Source organism: Acinonyx jubatus, chromosome C1, assembly GCF_027475565.1.
Source record: "Acinonyx jubatus isolate Ajub_Pintada_27869175 chromosome C1, VMU_Ajub_asm_v1.0, whole genome shotgun sequence".
Taxonomy (NCBI): domain Eukaryota; kingdom Metazoa; phylum Chordata; class Mammalia; order Carnivora; family Felidae; genus Acinonyx; species Acinonyx jubatus.
This window is the reverse complement of record NC_069381.1, coordinates 156307249-156320358: the sequence shown is the minus strand read 5'-3', so window position 1 is coordinate 156320358 and position 13110 is coordinate 156307249.

Below are 13110 nucleotides of genomic sequence, written 5' to 3'. Positions count from 1 at the left end.
CTCTGATATTGGTAAAATATGGGTGTGGTTCTTTCATCTTATCATGTGTGAATATGTATAAACACTACTACAATCAAATACAGAACCATCCCATCCCATCCCATCAAAATCTCCCTCCTGCGGGGCGCCAGGGTGGCTCAGTTGGTCGAGCGTCTGACTTCGGCTCAGGTCGTGATCTCACAGTCCGTGAGTTCAAGCCCCTCGTCGGGCTCTGTGCTGACAGCTCAGAGCCTGGAGCCTGTTTCAGATTCTGTGTCTCCCTCTCTCTGACCCTCCCCTGTTCATGCTCTGTCTCTCTCTGTCTCAAAAATAAATAAAACGTTAAAAAAATTTTTTTTTAATTCTCCCTCCTTGCTACCCTTTATAGTTCAGTTTGCTTGTAAGGAAGGTAACAATAAGAAAGAGAATGAATTAAGAGCCCAGTCTGGGAGCACATTCATGGAGGTGGATGTGGAAGCAGTAAATGGAAGAAGACTATCAAGGAACTGTCACTAAGCCAGACTTTCTACTGCGTTAGGGATTCTTGGTTGGGGACCTGCAACCATTGCTCATGGCTCCTCTGAGAAGACGAAACTCTTAAGTAGAAAGAGAGTAACATTGCTTCTGCTACACTGCCCCCAGATTGTCAGCTTAACCTTCATCTCCTGCCCTGCATCTCCCCAGCCTGGCCGATTCACTCACTCTCTGACTTCTTATTCACCAAGAGCTGCACCGAATCCTCAAATCCCTCAGTCAGTGACGTTGGCCTGCCTAATCTAACAACCCCAGGTAACCATACCCCGCATTTACTGAGCCACCCAGGCACCCTTCCTCAGTAACTTTTAATAACCTCACTTTCCTCACCTCTGGTATCCAACAGACTGGGCTTTTGAGCACCTTTTCATGGTCCCCTAGTTTTTCCTCCATTTCTCTCCGACCCTGATTATTTCTCATGTGCACCATTAAAATAATAATTTCATTCTCCTTCACAGTGATGCAGGGCTCTTTCCCTCAAAACTCAGCATGGAGAACATCACTTCCCTGCTCAAACTCCTGTGATGGCTCGTTGTCTATGAAGGTAAACTTTTGGCGTTTAAAGGCATCCATTCCCTAGATACAGTGTGTGCTCTATAGCCAATCACCCCTTTCTTCTGCTACTTCTTCACTATCTTTTTTACCTGTTTCATGAAATTCTATGCATCCACAAAGGCCACTTTCAATGCCATCTTCTCTGTTAAGCTTCTTTGACCTCCTAGATGGAATTAATCCTCCATGGCATTCCTATTACTTCATTCTTTTTTAAAAAAAGATTTTATTTTATTTTTAAATGTTTATTTATTTTGAGGGAGAGAGAGAGAGAATCCCAAGCAGCCCCAATGTGGGGCTCTATCCCACAAACTGTGAGATCATGACCTGAGCCAAAATCAAGAGTTGGATGCTTAACCGACTGAGACACCCAGGTGCCTTCATTCTAACAATTATTTAAGTCTGCCTAGAAATATGGTTCATGAACATTTACAACATTGCAGTTGCCTCAGTCATTTTCGACACAGCAGAATACTACAGACAGATCATGGCTTTTATATTTAAAGTAGGGTTTAAATCCCAATTCCTTTGCTGACTATGTGACATTGCACCAATTAACCTCTGTGAGCCTCATTTCTTCATCAGTAAAATGGGGAAATAGTATCTGTCCAATAAGGTTCCTGTAAGAATTAAACAGGATAATGTGGATAAAATGCCAAGCACAATATCTTCTTACTCATAGTAGGAACTAAAAATATTAGCTCAATTCTCCACTTTGTATCATACCTAGTACCTAAGGCAAGGCTTTAGGAACAGCAGGCTGTTTAAAAATGTTTCTTGGATAAAAAGTTGATAATATTGAGATTGTATTAAAAGAGTCTAAGGAATTATAGCTAAATTCACAAAATAGCTGAAAACTGAGAAGAGATCGGGAGGAAAACATTTTTTTAATGTTTTTATTTTTGAGAGAGAGAGAGAGAGAAAGAAAGAAAGAAGAAAGAAAGAAAGAAAGAAAGAAAGAAAGAAAGAAAGAAAGAAAGAAAGAAAGAAAGAAGGAAAGAAAGAGCGAGCATGAGCAGGGGAGAGGCAGAGAGAGGGAGACAGAGAATCCAAAGTGGGCTCCATGCTGACAGCAGAGATTCCGGCATGGGGCCTGAACTCACAAACCTCGAGATCATGACTTGAGCTGAAGTTGGACACTTAAGTGACTGAGCCACCCAGGCGCCCCAGGAAAACAACATTTTTAAAGAGAGAGAAAAGGGAAGGATGAGCTTTAGGAAATAGACCAATAAACAGGGATTCCTGGGGTCAGGGGCCAGAAGGGGGCAGTGTGTGTGTGTGTGTGTGTGTTTAACTTCTTAATGAATACCAATAGTAATAATATAATCAACTTCACCTTTGAGGCATCTATTCAAATTGTGCCCATATTCTCAAATGTTCTCTCATCTTTCTATCTTATCAGAAATGCCGGGCAATGGACATTTCACTCAATTCTCTGTATTTATCTGTTTCAGATTATTTGCAACAAGAACAAGTACTCTTACAAATTTTTTTCTCAATCACAAGAGTAATTAGTTGACAGGCTTACCCTTCCTTGTCCACCAATTCAGGGTCTTAATCTGACGTGCTGACTCTATTGCACCCTGTAGGTGGAATTGGTAAGACGAATTATGGGATAGGTGAGGTATGGGAAGGGCACTTCAATATTAGGGTAAATTGAAAAAATCCCCTAACCTACCAGACTACATAAGAGTGAGTTTACAAAACAGGTATGGGAAATGCCTGATGACATATGTGAGAGGAGACCCACCTGCTAGCTACCATGCAGCATTTGTCTTATTTTCCTCTATAAAACCAAATTGATATCCTGAAGCATCAAAGAGAAGAAAAGACATAGAAGAACCAAGAGAATAATTTCCCTAACAGATTTGAAAGAGCCTGTTTATATCATCCTTTAGAGAAATAAAATTATGCATGACAAATTTTATCAGTAGCAGAGTTACTGCACAGTAATAATAACATAGATGAGAACCATAGGTTCTTATTTTATAAATAATTGTGGAAAATTACAGAGAAGCAATTTTTTTGAAGAAACTCTTCAAATAAACAAGAACATTTAGGAGAAATTGCTTGCCTGTAATGTCCATTCCAGGCAAGCAACCAATCTGTGTATATCTGGGTCTCCAAGGTGATGGAATTATCTGTACATGATCATTCATCATGGATATCCCCTTTGGAAAAATTAAAGTGAAGAGTATTGATCTGAAGAAATGTAAAGGTCATTGAAAAAAAAAAAAAAAGCTTAAAACAACCCAAATGTTATAGAAGGAAAGAAAACCCTGAGGATAAAGTTACATAATTATGATTCTTTTAAAGAATCCAGATGATACAACTAGTTTGGAAACTTAGAAAATGTACTAGCAAATGGATGGCAAAAGAAATATAATCTATTTTCTGAAGGCAACAAACTAGAGTATCTGAGTCAACATATGGGTCAATATAAACAACTGACATTGAAATAAAATATTTGACCTCAGATAGAAATTCTCAAACATTTTAGGCCAAAAGCATTTAGTTTTATTTCATCCAAATTTTCTCATTGACCTTTATTACTTGCTTATGTATATTTTACTTACCATAGTTATAATCCTTTCAGGTAAATATTTTACTTAACTTTGACATCTTCTGCTTTACATCCAAAGTCGGTAATCTCTGGGGGTTTTATTTTAATGATTACTTCTCTTTAGAACACTCAAATAACAGAAATATAAAGTGATTTTGTAAACATTTTAAGAATTAATATTTATTTTTTAAAAACCTGTTACAGAGGAAAATGCTAACTTTAGTTAAAATGTCTACATAGAAAAACATAAAATGTGAATATCTAAGTGACTATAATAAACACTTCCATTTGGAAAATAGAAAAATTAAAGAAATACAACAGTTATTGATTGACAGCAATTCTGAAATGTGCCTGGCAAGATATTTGAAGGCCCTTTATCTGATAGGTGTGTATTTCTTGATTAGGTCCAGATTCTACTTCTTGGGAGGATCTCCCTTGTGCATTGCTCTTTGTGGCCTATGGCTCCACACTCTGGGAAGATGTTCCTTTTCCATTATACTACTTGTCTCCTTGGGAGCCGCACAGCTCTCTGACAGCCTACTTTTTTTTTCAATATATGCTTACCAAGTCATTTCAAGTTCTGAAGAGTCACAGACTTCTAATATCCTGATTCAGTTTCTTTACTATACTTGAAAATATAGTAAGACTTTTTCTTTTCTATTGGTGTTCAGTCAGTTCCATGTTTCAAAAGCTCTAACAACAGCTCTTTTCTAGACATTCTTCTTAAATTTTCTCTGTATCATTGCTTTCTAGCTTCCAGGACTCTCTTTCCACTTATTTGCAGGTAAATTAAGCTTATCAGACCTCAGTGTGAGAGCCACAATTTTAGTCTCTTTTCCACAACCATTTTGTCCAACTGAAGGGATATACTGCACGCCACACCCTTAGTTTGATCTTTACTCTGAAACAAGTACTTTCAGAAAGTCTTTTCAGAGGTTTTAACAATGACATCAAGACCGTAATCTCATTTCATCTTTGCCAGAAGACTGAGTTTAATGTTACTCAAAGCTTGTTCAGTTTTATCTTTTAGTAATTGTGGTTGAGAGAAGTTGCGCTTTCCAATTCTTCAACTCCCCAAATTTCTAGACTGTGTTGTTGTTTATTCCTGCTACAAAATGGTCAGTTCTTCTCTGAGTTCATCTTCTCTTGTAATACCTTGTGTAATGCGGCCAACAGCGGGCAACACATTCTGTTTTCCAACCCTCTCATTAGGTATCTTATCATCTTATAAATTATTGCAGACAACAGCTTAACAAATATTTTGTCCTTAGATAACATAGATCTCCCTTTCATCCTTCAATATCAGCTTTCTTGCTATCTACCTTCAACTCTTAAATCATTGACATATATTTTATTTTTTTTGTTACAAAAAATCCCATTCCTCATAGCAATTTCTCTTTCAGTAAGTATAATCCAGGTTATATTGCAATAACAAGCAACTACAAGAATCTCATCATATGAAAACATTAGGCTTATTTTAGTTCATGTTTATTTTGCTTATCCAGCACAGAGTTGGCTTGTTTTCAAACTGGGACCCAGTAGCACTCTGGGACAGAGTAGCCACCACCCAGAGCATCGCCAGTTGCCGTGACAGTGGGATAAATAACAGGATGAATCATTCACTGGCTTTTAAAGATTATAAAGGAAGCACACATCACTTCTAATCACATTACATTGGCCAAAGCAAATTATATGGCTATATCTAGTTCAAGGGGGTAGGAATTACAATCCTAACATGAACCTGAAAGTAAACAGCATTAATGACTCCAATATATTTATTATTTTGCTTTTCACATTTAGGGGTAGCATCTATCTGGTACAGATTTTGGTATGGTGTGATGGGATCCAATGTAGATACCAATATCATTTATTGAAAAGCCCATTCTCTCCCCCACTGTTATGCAGTGCTACTTTTGTTATAAATCAAGTGTTCATATATGCACAACTCTGTTTCTGGGCTCTGTACTCTGTTCCTTTTGTTTATTTATCTATCCTTACCCCAACTGCACATTATCTTTTTTTGAGAGAGAGAAAGCACGCATGAATAAGCTGGGGAGGGGCAAAGGGAGAAGAAGAGAGAGAATCTTAAAGATTTTTTAAAATATTTTTTATTTATTTTGAGAGAAGGGGGTGCAGAGAGGAGAGGGAGAGAATCCCAAGCAGGCTCTGCACTGTCAGCAGAGCAGCAGCCTTACGTGGGGTTTGAACTCACAACTGTAAGATCATGACCTGAGCCCAAATCAAGAGTTGGATGCTTAACCAACTGAGCCACCCAGGTGCCCCTCAATTACATATTGTCTTAATTCCTTATTGAACTACTGTTAAGTCTTGATAACAAATAGAACAAGTCTTGTCCAGAACCTTGTTCTTCTGTAAGAATATCTTGGCTTAACTTGGACCTCTGAATTTCCATATAAAATTTAGAATCAGCATATCTTTGAGTTTTGATTGCCTGGCAATGTAAGGAAAAAGAACATCTTGGAGTGCCTGGGTGGCTCAGTTGGTTGAACCTCTGACTTTGTCTCAGGTCATGATCTCCCGGTTCGTGAGTTCAAGCCCCACATCGGGCTCACTGCTGTCAGTGCCGAGCCTGCTTTGAATCCTCTGTCCCCTTTTCTCTCTGCCCCTCCCCTGCTTGTGCTGTCTCTCTCAAAAATAAATAAAACATTAAGAAATATAACATCTTAATGAGTCTACTAATTTATAACATGTAAGTCTGTTCAGATTTTTCTTATCTTTGATTTTTCACATTAATATAATTTTATCTAAAGAAGTCTTGCAAATCTCTTATTAGATTACCTTATAGGTATTTGATACTTGTATGCTTTTGTAGATAGTATGTTCTAAAATTTTATTTTTTGGTAAATAGAAATAATTGATTTTTGTATGTTGATTTTATTTCTAGTAACTATCTAAACTCTAACTGGAATAATTTATCTATAGATTCTTTTGGATTTTCTGTGTACACAATCACATCATTGTTGAATACTGACTTTATTTTTTTCCTCTTCAATCATTATTAGGATATTAGTACAATCTTGAACTAAGTAGTAGTTCAGGACATCTGATTTTGTTGCCGATCTCAAAGGGAAACATTTCAATGTTTCACCATAAATATGGTCTTTGCAGGTTTTTTCTTGGTATGTAACCTTTATCAGATTAAGGAAACTATCTTCTATTCCTAATTTATTAATAATTTTAACTGTGAATGCATGTTACATTTTTGTCACATGATTTTTTTTTTTTGTATCTACTGATGTTAACATTTTCTCCTTTATATGTTAATGTGGCCGATTACATTGATTGGTATTTTAATGTTAAACAATCCTCCCATTATTTGAGAGATAAACTCAACTTGGTCATAATTTGTTATGGAAAATTTCAAACCATGTAAAAGTTGAGAGAATAACATAAAAATTCCCATGTACCCATCCTTCAGCCTCAATAATTACTAGTACATAAGCAACTTTCTTTCATCTCTATTCCCATATTCCCATTTCCCACCCTCACCTCAGATTATTTTAAGGCAAACCCTAGACATTATGTCATTATCATATATACATCAGTGTATATCTCTAGAACTCTTTTTCAAAATATAGCCATAGTTTTTTCAGATGGGTCTCTTGTAAACATATGTTGGTTTTCTATTTAATCTGGGCTCACACCTTTTTCTTAACCAGGAATTCAGACTATTTCCACTTAATGTAATTTCTGTAAGTATGGATTCAAATGACTACCTTCTTATGTAATTATATTTCTCTCTACTGACTACATTTCTTTTTCACTCCTTTCATATGTTATTTTTGATTGTTTTTTATTATTCCACTCTCTACTCCCACATTATTTTGGAAGTTTTACACTCTTTGTATTCTATATTAAAGATTTTAAAAATTACCCTAGAAATTTACTTTCCAAGGTATAATGTTAATCTTATTTCTTTTACCAGAAAGTATTGAGTATGTCCCTATATCAGGTGAAATAAAAAGCCACAGGGGTAAGATGATTAAGCAGTCTGTTCCTTGAGGAATTTTAGTCTAAGCCAGTCCCTTTATTTTTCTTTTAAAGAATCTTTAGGTTTCCCAAGTTTAGACTACTACTTTTTTTCATTATGTAAACACCATATGTTTATAAAAAGAACTAAATATTTTATAAGCTTATTGTAGAGATTGTCAACAGTCTATGACATCTTTTTCACATATTAATTTTTTGGTTTCAGATCGCTATTTCAGAGAATCCAGCTGCTCTGGATCTTGACAAATATCTTTCTACACATTATATCTATCCTCATAACAACCTTATAGGGAAGCATTATCATCCAATCAGGAATGTGATTTCAGTGAGATTAATTTTCCCAGGATCACATGGCTAGCGAGTGGTAGGCCGGATTTGAATCTAGATATGCTTGTCTCTAATGCTTATACTTTTTTCCACCATATTACATGGCAGGATTTATCAAAATAAGGGCTAGAGAAATTGTAGTGTGTATTAATACTTTAAGAGTACATGATTGTCACTTGATTTTATCGAGATGTAATTCACATACCATAAAATTCATTTTCTTAAAGCGTATTGTTCAGTGGTTTTTATTATATTCACAAAGCTGTACAACCATCACCATGATCTAATTCCAGAATATTGTTATCTCCCCCCCCCAAAGAAACCCTTTTTGTATTAGCAGTCATTCCCTATTTCCTCCTCCCCCAGGACCTTGGCAATCTTTAATCTACTGTCTGTCCCTATGGATTTGCGTATCCTGGATATCCTAGCTTTTTTCTGTAGCCTTTGTGTCTGGCTTCTTTCACTTAGCATGTTTTCAAGCTTCATCCATGTTATAACATGGATTAATGCTCCACTCCTTTTGCGGTTGAAAAGCATTCTATTGTATGGATATACTACCTTTTGTTTATCCATTCACTGGTTTATTGTGGAGAATGTTGCTGTAAACATTTGTGTGCAAGTTTTTGTAGGACCATGTATTTTTTGTTCTCTTAGGTATATACCTAGGAGTGTAATTGCTGGGTCGTGTGGTAACTCTACGTTCAATTTTTTGAGGAACTGTCAAATACAGCAACATTATTTTACATTCCCATCAGCAAAGCATGAGAGTTCCAATCTCTCCACAGTGTCAGCACTTGTTATTGTCCATCCTTTTGACTACAGCCATCCTAGTGGGCATGAAATAGTATCATACTGTGGCTTTGATGTGTATTTCCCTAATGGCTAATGACGCTGAGCATCTTCTTATGTGCTTGTATGCCGTTTGTGTATCTTCTTTGGAAAAAGTTTATTCAAATCCTTTGTCCATTTTTTAATTGGGTTGTTTTTTGGTCATTGTAGTTCTTTATATATTCTGCATATTAAGCATTATCTATATATGATTAACAAATATTTTTCTCCCATTCTGTGGGTTTCCACTTTCTTGATAGTGTTCTTTGATAAAGAAGTTTTTAATATGGATAGAGCCCAATTTATCTTTTTTTTTTTTTTGGAGGGGCTTTTATTTTTAAGTTTGTGCTTTAGGTGTCATATCTAAGAAACTATTGCCTAATCCAAGGTCACAAAGACTTATAACTGTTTTCTTCTAATATCACCTTTACCCTTTTCTGAGACCATGTAAGAAATCTGAAACATTTCATTTATCCCTGCAGCTTATATTCTATCATTGTCAAACACTCACATACATACATATTGAAATCCCATATAATGCATTATCATATTGTGTGCAACATGTTCATTTAGTTATACTCACATATTTACCACAAATTTTGTTATTTCTTACTGAAATTTAATCTTCCACCAGGGTTATTTTCTCTTTGTCTGAAAACCTTTTTTTTGGGGGGGGGGGGATTTCCCTTCTTTCCTTCCTTAAGGATCTGTTGCTATTAAATTCTTTCAATTTTTATTTTAATGTCTTTATTTTGCCTTCATTCTTGAAGAATATTTCTGTTGTATAGAGAATCTTTGAGTCATTTTCTTTCAACACTTTGAAGACATTTTTCTACTGTCTACTTATTTCCAATGTACTATTCAGAAATCAGAAATCTGGAGAGTAGTTCATTCCTTTTCTAGTGAGAGGCTGTTAATATTTCTCTCTTCCCTTTTTTATTTTTTGGCAGTTTCACTATTATGTGTCTAGGTATGGGTTCCTTTCTATTAATTCTACTTGGGTTCTACTGACTTCTTGAATTTATGGCTCAATGCCTTTCATCACTTGCAGAAAATCCTGTCATCTCTTTCAATATTGTCTCTGACACATTCTGTCTCTCCTATCTTTCTGGAACTTCAAGTATGTTTGACATTTTCATGATGTCCTCTAGGACTTTTACCTCTCTTACCTATTTTCCATCTTTTAGACTCTTCTGACCTATAATCCAGTCTACTAAGTCTTTCCTTAGCTGTGTCTCAAATGATTACACAGATCCCTTGAGTTTTTTTCAGTACCAGAATTTCTAATTGGCCCTTTTTCTAATTAAAAAAAAAAATCACAATTTTAATATCTAGAATCCCAGTGGCCTGTTACTATTCTTTTTCTATTGATTCTGGTTTATGTGTATCATCTCATCATGTTCCTTTACTTTATTTGAAATATTTCTAGAAATAACTTTAGAATTTGGATGGTATCTTCAAGTTCTTTCTTTCTGCTAGTTACTAGAAAGCATTAGCAGTCTATAACCAGAACTTTTTCTAGAGCTGGAATTGCTACCTTCACTCCATCAGTTCTTCTGCTGAAGTTTTCCCAACTTGCGGTTGGATGAAGCCAATCTTTTAGTAGATTTGCTCAGAAACACTCACATTTGAGTGCTTATAATGGTTTCTCTACAGTGTTGGTACTTGAAAGGACAGCCTGACCTTAAAGAAAATGATTGGGTGACTTTCTTTCTCGGGATTTTTGAAAGTTCTGCTTTGCATGTTGCCTTGCTTTACATGTTGCATGTGAAGTCTGACACAGCATACTTACCTTGTCCTTCTCAGGTATTTTCTCTTTTTGTGTCTGTAGGGCCTGAGAACTTCTATCTGTATAGTCTACTAGTGTTATTCTAGGGTGTGTCTTGGATTTGATTAAGGGTCAATTTTTCTGGTACTCTGTGGGCTCTTTCAATAGGAACTTGAGTCTTCTTTTATTTGAGGAAAGTTCTCTTAGTCTATGTTTTTTTAAAAACTTTACATTTTGAACAAATTTTAGACTTCCAGAAGTTACATGAATAGTGCAGATTTCCTATATATTCCTGTTTCCTCTAATGTTAACAACTCATATAACTATAGAAAAATTATGAAAATCAGAAATTAGTATTAACTATTAACTAAACTCCAGATCCAATTTGAATTTCACCAGTTTTCTCATTAATGTGTTTTTAGTGTCAAGATCTTGTCCAAGATCCCACATATTACAGTTAGTTATTCCTCCTTTGGCCCTTATAGTCTGTAACAATACTTCAGTCTTTCCTTGTCTTTTACCTTGACACTTTGAAGAGTACTGCTAAGTTATTTTTTAGAATGTCCTTTAGTTCGGTTTGTCTGATGCTTTCACGTGATTAAAGTTATGTACTTCTTGCAATTTTATTACAGAAATAATATATATTTCTCAGTAAATCATATTAAGGGGTTCATCAAGTCAATAAGCTTTATTCCTGGTGATAGTAACTTTAATTACTGCATTAAAGTGGAGTCTACCATTCTCTACTATAAAGTTACTATCTTACCCTCTGTGGTTAATAAACATCTTGGGAGGCCTACTTTGAGACTGCACACATACTGTTGCTTCTTCAACTTCTGTCCACTCATTTGGCTTTTAAAGTTTTCTTCAGTAAGATGGGCCCCTAATAATCTCCACCTCCTGATACTTAAACACCCTTACATAAATCCCTCCCACATTGTACCAGAGTTGGTATATGTGGCAGAAGTGATCATATGCCACTTCCAAGATTAGGTTGTAAGACACTGAGGCTTTCATCTTGGGCTTTTTTATGTTCTCAGTCTCTCCTTCTCCTTCTTTTGGATCACTTGTTCTAGAGAAAGTCGGCTGCTGTGCTGTTATCAGCCATGGGGAGAGTTCCACATGTCAAGAAACTTAAGTCTCTAGTCAACAGCCACAGGAGCGAGTCTGGAAGCAGATCCTCCAGCCCCGGCCAAGCTGCCCTGGCTGATGCCTTAATCTTATAAGGGACTCTGAGGCAGAAACACCCAGCTAAGCTACTCTTGGATTCCTAAACCACAGAATCTATGATGTAATGAATATTGTTTCACTGCATTAATTTTATGGTAATTTGTTATACAGCAATTGATAACTAATGTAGTCTGAATAATTTAATCTGAACTTAAGAGAAGCCAGAAGAGTCAATGTTTTTTAATCATATTAGCTATTGTTTCTATTGTCCAAATGAGAAACCCAAGTGTGGGAGGCATTGAATTCGCGATCTAAAAGTCATTCACAACCCCTTTTTTCCTCCCTGTATTCCTCTAGCATAGAGGCTCAAAAGCTAAAACACTTACCTTCCCAGATTTCTTTGCATTTAATAGTAGCCATCTGATAGTACTAATGAGATGTTATGTAAAAGTGTGCTGGGAAAGGGCTTCTCTTGCTGAACACTGGACAAAGCCTTAGGAAGAAGCCTTTGACCTTTTTTCCTGTCTAGAAAACAAAGTTAGCAGCCATCTTGGTTTTGTTTTTACAGCAGCCTGGAGACTGACAGCTGTTTTGTAGCCATGAGGATGAAAGCTGTAATCTAACAATGTAGAAAAGGAAAAAGGTAGGGGTCTAGATCCATAATTATTTCTTTGTGCAGCTTCCCCTTACTGGTCTGCCTACTTTGACTTCCTTTTCCTTGAAACTAGTAAACCCCTTACTTCTTCAGGCCATTGTTTTAGTCAGGTTTTTTGTTTAAAAACAGGGCACATTCCTAACTAATATAATGAGGTGCAGTGAGGTCATTCAAACCCAGGTCTGCTGACTTCAAGCCCTAGATTCAGATGGTAAACCATCCCATCTGAATACAAGCAAAAACTAACTGAAAGTAGGTTTTGATGCAGACATGGTCAGATGTCCTGCAGACAGGAGTATGACCTGGACATTCTAGGGAGAGTGAGAAAATTGCGTTCTTCTCCTCTGCTTCATTGTCACTTTTCTACTTTCTCACCTCCAGAAGCTATACTTTGGCTTCTACCTCTACCACTTTACCAGAACTAATCTTGGCAAACTGTGGCTGGCACCCTGTTTTTATAAGTGAAGTTTTGTTGGAACACAGCTATGCCCATTCACTTATGCATATCAATGGATGCTGTTTGCATTGGCAATGGCAGAATTGAATAGTTGAGACAGAAACCATCTGGCCCTTTATACAAAATGTTTGCTGACCTCTGCTCTAAACTAAGGCCATAGTGCTCTTTTTTAATATCACAATCTGCCCTAAAGTCTTACAATGACATCTATCCTTTTTTTTTTTCTTTTTTTGGTCTCAGCTTAAACATCACTTCCTCCATGTGGT